Below are 7,708 nucleotides of genomic sequence, written 5' to 3'. Positions count from 1 at the left end.
TATGAAAGTTAATCTTTCTTCACATTTTTTTCTTTAGAATTATCGTCGCTATATGAGAGTGTTCAGCATAATTTGCGAACTGGTTTGAAATCACTTTCATCACTAGAAGAGGTAGTCAGCATATCAGATCTATATCCTGAAGATAATGATTCTTCACAAGTAAAATTAGTCTCAACTTCGCATGTTGGTTTTTTCTCTTTGACAATATAATCAGTGATTAAACTTTGCGATGGCTTTGCTATTTTCTTGTACAATTCCTAATATCCAGAAATGCAATTCTGTAGCTCGCGTTGAAACTTGAATGATCGTTCAGAATTATCATCTTTTTCGATGAAATGGTTTGCTTATTTGTCAAAATGGCCTAAAATAGTTATTTAAAAAAAATGCTTCTTGAAATAAAAACCGCATAAAAAGAGGACCGAGTGTATTGTAATATTTCTTCTCTAAATACCAATCTTCATTAGAAAACTTACATACCAATTTGTTATTAAATATATTAGGTAGTCCCTTCGATGATTTCTTCAAAATCGTATGTATTCGGTATCTATGATTTCAAAGAAATTAAGACACAATTAATCACATATTCTTCAAGATTAATTGGATTGGATTGATATTTAGAATGTACAAATCTATTTATTTATTCCTTTGGTTACTTATATGTATTTTTTTTTGCATAGTTAATTGGACTGCCGATTCACTGGAATCGCCACATGACGTGACGTTCGAATGCAGAGTTTGCACTGCGAAAGAAGGAATCAACATCGGAAATAGAAGGAGAAAGAGAAGGAACAAAAAACAAATAGGAATGGGATACGAAATGTTTGAATGGAAACTCTGCTGCCAGGAAATCCCAGATAACAACATCAATTACTAAGACCTGTCACCTGTATTAACAATGATGAAAGAATAATTGCATGCCCTATATTCAAGCTATAAATACATTCCGAAGCTTCCGGAAACCGTATTCAATATTAGAAATGATATTTTTATATTCACCTACCAGTATGAATTTTAAATTTAATTAGATATAAACATGATTCTAAGAACTTCATTATTTGTCACAAATTAGTATTAGTAATTTATCCTATGCATTATTTTTGAGTAACCTGAAAATATATAAGAAACTACAGTCAATTACTTCAAGGTATTAAGAAGATGTCTTCAAATGAAAGCCCAATAAAAATAAAATCCACGTCGATAATTTATTCAAATTATTTTTGTGTTAGTATCAGCTCACAAACTTTTTAATACGCGGATGAAAATGGCTTTACGCTTTTACTGAAAATCTCTTTCTTCACGCATCAAACACCCGTGTACATACGACCAAATAATTCACGTAATGGCTTCATAAAAGTCGTAATTTTTTAAGAGTGACAATATATATTTTTACAGTAACGCCGTCTTCATCCTAATGCGTACTTAACAATTATAATGGAATATGAGCATTAAAATATTTGCTCAGCTTGCATTAAATACAGTGGTGGAACTGGCATGGCGTTGTGGGCCCACGATTCTTAAAATGTATACATACAAAACTCCCCCTATGTTTAGGGCCCACGAGACTCTTAATCATCATTTTATTTTACTGGTGCTTAGGGCTCTATGATTTTCTCTGGGTCTCACATTAAAAATTGCCAGCAAATTTAAATTTGCTGTGGGTCCCAACATTAATATTTGTCCAGGCCTTATAAAAATCCCAAACAGAATTTCTCGAGAATTTAAAATATTTTAATATATTTTTTATTTTTTTTTTAATGTCATAAAAAATAAGTTACAGCGATGGGCGACAAAAAATTGTAGTTCCGCTACTGATTAAATAACATGAATGCGAAGTAACCTTGAAGAAAAATAAGCGACGAGAGGAAAAATGTGAATTCCTTTGCGCGTCCTTACACACCTTTATAAACTCATCTTATATGCATTTCCTTATTGGATGCAATTTATGAAATTGCTGGAATAGTATCACTTACATTTGCTTAATACAGTTTAGTTGGATTGTAGTAGGGATGGTAGGAATATTAATGCTAGTATGTAGAAAAAAGAATGAAAAAAAAAAGTAATCGAAAGTTATATCTACAATGGAATCGATGAACGTGAGGGTGCGATGATTAAGTCTGGCGAGGTATAACCAACCTATAGAGTTTACGGTCTATTTAGAAGGCGACCCATCGGGAAATTACCAATATTCCAGCAGGGCCTATACATACCGATGGAATTAAATATTTGTCGAGTAATTATTTTGAGTCTACACTCGGTTTTATCAGAACAGATTATCATGATATCCTATTGTGAAAGCTCCGATGAACACGATCATCCAATATGAAGATCTTTGTTGTAAGGTTTAATTAAAAAGAAATAATTACATTTTTTCACTAATTAATATAATAGAAAAATGAGCGATACCAGTATAGAAAATTTATAGTTTTAATCGCTAAGTATAAGATGCACTTTTTTACAAAAAAAAAATAATGGTTTTATTATAAGAATTGTGTATATAAAATTTAGTATAATCTGTAAATTTCTGGAAGTTATCCAAGTGCACAAATATCACGGACCAAATGGCTATAAGGGAAATTAAAAACTGGGGATTAAAATGTAAACGGTGTCGGTTGCTATGGTCGGTTGGATTCGAGTTACTTTTTGAATATAGTATGGGTTTGAGTTCAAAAGCGTAAAGAGGATGTCGGGGGAGTCAACATTTAGAAAGTTTCAGACAAATTCTGTGCGTTAGTTAGTTAGTTGAGCGTAACGTTTAATTTTTGTTTCAGAGTAGTTGTTGGAATTATTGGGGTGAAAGATCTTTGTGATGATTCCCTATGGCTTTTCCTCCTCCGCATTATACATAGCTGATGGCATTAAATGAAAAGTAGGTCTTATTCAAATCAACGCATTAAGTATGAATTATTCCACATTTTTTTTTTGTATAAAATGACATTAAAATATACAAAGAAATACATCTGAATTTTATAGATGAAACCGGACTAAATAAAACGTACAAAAAGGGCCGCAGTTTGTTTATTTAATTCTAGCTTTCCCAAGACTGAAAAATAAATTGTTTCATGAGTTGATGACATAATTTTGTATACTGGTTATTCAATTGAATGCCGACTGTTGTTATATAAGTGAGTTAATTTTATTAAGGATATTTATAGTAGGTAATTGTTATTACAGACAGAAAGATTTAATACACGCAAACTGTTCACAAAGTCAAGGACAAATCTCCTGCTGCGCTGATAATATATGTTTACTATTATTATTATCATCAATTTAGAATCTATTCACGAACCTGCACCACGCAAATAATTTGTATAACTAATTGGATACCCTGCATCATATTCATATATTAAATTAATTTGTTACTTCATATTAAATCCGACGGATCCATCTTCGGGTCACGTAGCTTCATTTTATGTTTGAGTTTTGTATAATTTTCAAAGTAAAAATATATTTTTCTTTTATAAAACTTACACAACATTTGTAAATGTAAGATTATAAAATTAGTATTATGTAGTTTCATTCTGTAATTCGTGTTCAAAAAATGAAAAATTGTGTTTTTACATTTTGATGATTTTCTCAAAAACTATAATAGATTGAATGGATCCAAAAGATGCATATGAAATCTGAATGTTTGGGGAATATAGCGAGTGTTCATATGTTACTGTGGTTTCATCCATTTGACCGTAATTCGCATTGCAAAATTTAATTCTAACAAAGTGTAAATGTATGCAATTTTATTAGAATCCACGGTTAACGTACATTCGCTTAATGTTACACAATTTGTAAATGCATGTAAACATTATAACGTATATTCGCTCAACGTACGTACATGTATTGTGTACGTTAAACGAGCATGTATTATATATTGATTGAAAATTAACCAGATGATTAATGTATATTCACTTAACGTACACCAAATTGTGTAAGTTAACTGAGCGTAGACTATTGATTGATGGCGGATGTAAATAAGAAACGAGTGGATGCTAAGGTTATTTTTTTACTTATTCCGTGGTCCAACGTTAGGCGGATTTCCGGTTTGAAGCGGTCGATAAAGGGTGAATTTGCAAGCTATCCTAGTACCCTTTGAGGGCATAAAACTGCCTTGAGGTCGACGGAGACCACCGAATATATATATAAATTAATGAATCTCTCGGAATTTCCGGCTTCATTCGACATGTGCACATTACACTTTCTCTTATCGGTTGATATGTTATATAGCAAATGCACAGTTTAGTTTTTTAAGTGAATTTCGTGGTTTCCGCAGTAAACGCCGGAAGTTAAGCATGATTGAGTTATTTCAAAAGGCCTTTGCTTTTATTCAAAACCCAGTTCCAAGTTACTACATGAAATATAAAGTGCAATTTCAGATATTCGACAATTGACATATATTTGAAATTATAGTGCAAAGCATTGAAATACATACATTTCTAACAATAATACAATTAAATTGAAATATTTAATAAAGAAATTTACTAATTACGGATATCAATTCAGTTTTTTTTTTTGTAATAACATTACATAATAGTCATACATAAATCAAAAAAAAATATTATTTTAATCCAAAAAAATTATCAATTTTATACATTTCATTAAAGAAATTTCCTCAAATTGAAAAGTTCTAATCTAAAAATAAGTTATAAGTTGAAAATTTGACATGTGTCAATGTCTGTATTATTTAGAAAACAAAATAATTGTAAATGATTTTTTTGACTGTTGTCAACATCTGTGATATATGAATGCATTTTCATGTAAATACTTTCTTTTTTTTTTCAAGGACGAGGAAAAAGGAAATGTGCTCTGCCGTTCGATAGTTGTAGCTGATGCGCACAGAGGAACGTCTGATATAGACTGGAGTAAAATTTTATTTTTTTTTACTACTTTCATTTCTTCATTTCATTCTTTAAAAAATGTTATTACATGAAGTTGATTGCGAGACAGATTGGCCACCCCTGATATATTGTATAGGCTAACTTAAACTAACTAAATATAAATTGCATTTACAAATTGAATAACGTGAAAATGTGTATAGTTTCAAAAAAAAGTGTAAGTGATACATTTAAATATTATCAATTCTAATCATGATTACAGTGTGTCTCTGATATATTTAAATACATGTAAAAACTCACAGTTTGTAAACCGTGAGTGGAGTACATGATTATATTGTCTAGCCATACCTCTTTCCTGTGGCTCACGTTAATTTCTTATGGCTGCTGCAACTCAACCCTAGCATATTACTAAAGAGATAACAAACTTAGAGCAACAAGTTTATGCTTACAAAATATCAATAAAATTTCACGGGATTTTACAAAATATCAATCTTCGGGAAAAGCTATTTTTCACTCATCGTTTATGAATACAGATTGTAGTCACTAGTGTGTAGGTATTATTAAAATTGCTGCTGCTGAAAATGTTCACACCAATGACCTAAAGATTTTTCAGTAAGCTTTTTTTCATTCAGCCTCTTTATCTCCGTCGCGCGTACACACACTAACCAGGATTATTTCAGACATCAAAGAAGTTTTTTTCAATGTATATAATTTTTTTTCAACACTTTATTTTTATTTGTCGCAATGACTTAGCTATTTACGTAACGCCTGTCGCGGTTGTTAATTAACGTTGATTTCGTTTTAAATATGAATCCGAGCGAGTTCGATTCCTGAAAGGAAACGAAAACAAAGTGGAAACCGGGAGAAGATTTATATTTGCGAGCGGAATTCGTTCGTTTATCGGAGATTGATTCATTTGGTCGAATGGGTTTCGCAGAGTTTTACTTGAATTACGGAAATAACGAGATTCACTTCGGGACGTTCAATATGTTTTCCTCTCGCCTCTTGCAAAGTGTTCCCGCAATAATGGATAATGGAACGATTCCATCGGATGCAGCAGGCAACAGCAGAACCATCAAAGGCATCGAAGTAGGCAATCCTACAAAGCGCGGAGGATGCAGTAATACTGTTTTCAGACTGTTCGACTCCGTTCTTGTTTTATGGCAATTATTTTTGATCCGGCAATTTGACGAGTCTATGTCTGTCTGTATGTATGTATAGGCCTTCCATGTTTTCCCGGGGCGCAATTATTCTGGCATTAGGTATAATTGGGGGATATCCCAACGGCAATTAGACCATGCAATCATTTCATAAACAATCAGAAGAATGGACTACAAATCGGATCCCAGGATGGGTGGGCTTTATTTATTTAGAGCTTTCCGAGCACCACCTTCCTACCCACGCTTATTAACGGCCCCTACTCCAGATCTATTCAGTATCTGCCCTGGCCTACTATATCTCTGTTTACTTTATACAACCGTATTTATTCGCATTCTCTTGCAATTTGTTATACTTAAATAAAACTCTAAATAAATGATGATGGTTTTTCAATAAAAGGATAAAATTAAAGAAATTTCTACCAAAAGCAATGTTAACAAATAAATATTGAATTGTATTTTTACCTCTAAAAACGAAGTTTCGCTTAAAGAAGTAATTTCGTGGAACACATTCTAATTATCAATCGAGTTATAACTATAAATCTCAATTTGTGCATTCAATACAAATAATAGCTTTTTTAAAGTGTTATGTAACTGTTACAGTTCAAATATTGTGTCAAATTTATTGCAGCGTTTTGAAAACCGAGCGTATCGTTTAATTTTAATCAAAATAAAATAATTAATATTTACCAAGTTCATGTGCTGACTATGGATTCAATGCGTTTTCAATCATACAAATATGATGCCATCAAACGTAATTCCAGTGGACCGACACTAATGAAATATCGAATTTCGGGAACCATTATATGCAATTCATCGGACAACGATAAAAAAAAATACAAAAAAAAAATAAAACAACTAAAGCAATATCATTTCATCGTGTAGTGTGTAAATCAAATTTTCAGCAGATTTCAGTTCGTGGTTTTCAGTTTAGTACCAAACCGAATGGAAGGACGTATGCTCATAATGTGGAAGGTTTTCAACGCTGAAAAACGGATAATACATATGTGGAAAACATATTTATGCAAGAGTTGGAATCGTTATATTATTCGAGGAGGTCAGTGGAACGATCGGCTTAGTAAAATTTGCGAGGTATTTTACAGCAGGATAAGCTGTTAGTTTGTGTGCTGTTTGCAATTGCAGAGTTTGTTACTCTAAAACTGTAGGAGCATTATGTTCCATTGATTTTTTTTAGAATGTTTTTGGCTTGCAACTAGGAAAATATTACGTCTCGTTGTACGGAATCTCAATGTGTGTTATTCTTAATATTTATCAGAATAGACATTAAAATATGTTAGTTAAGGTTGGCTTTAAGATTTCATTAGGTCACGTACAATAAACCTCAGTTCCCGAACAAAAATGCAAAAGTAAGAAACATATGGATTTTTAAACGTAATTTTGATTCTCTAACTATCGGTAAATTTATGTTATAATATATAATAGAACGACTCGGTTTCCGAACATTTGCGTTTTAACGACCTCAATTAGTACGGTTTTAGCATAGCATAGTGATTTAAAATTTAAAAAAAAAGAGTTTATGAGTGAAATATTTTATTAAAAAGACTGGGGAGAGTCGATAAATTTCATTCGAAAGCATAAATTGGTCTAATAAGCTGCGAATTGGAGAAATGCATTTAACGAGTTTATGGAACTTTTAATGGGAATTCTATTCAGTTTTAATGAGATATGAATGTTTTGTTTGTTTTTTCAGCTATGATTATATTTTCA

Source organism: Nicrophorus vespilloides, unplaced genomic scaffold (assembly GCF_001412225.1).
Source record: "Nicrophorus vespilloides isolate i.1.1-1 unplaced genomic scaffold, Nicve_v1.0, whole genome shotgun sequence".
In the NCBI taxonomy this organism is placed as follows: domain Eukaryota; kingdom Metazoa; phylum Arthropoda; class Insecta; order Coleoptera; family Silphidae; genus Nicrophorus; species Nicrophorus vespilloides.
This window is presented reverse-complemented; position numbering follows the sequence as displayed.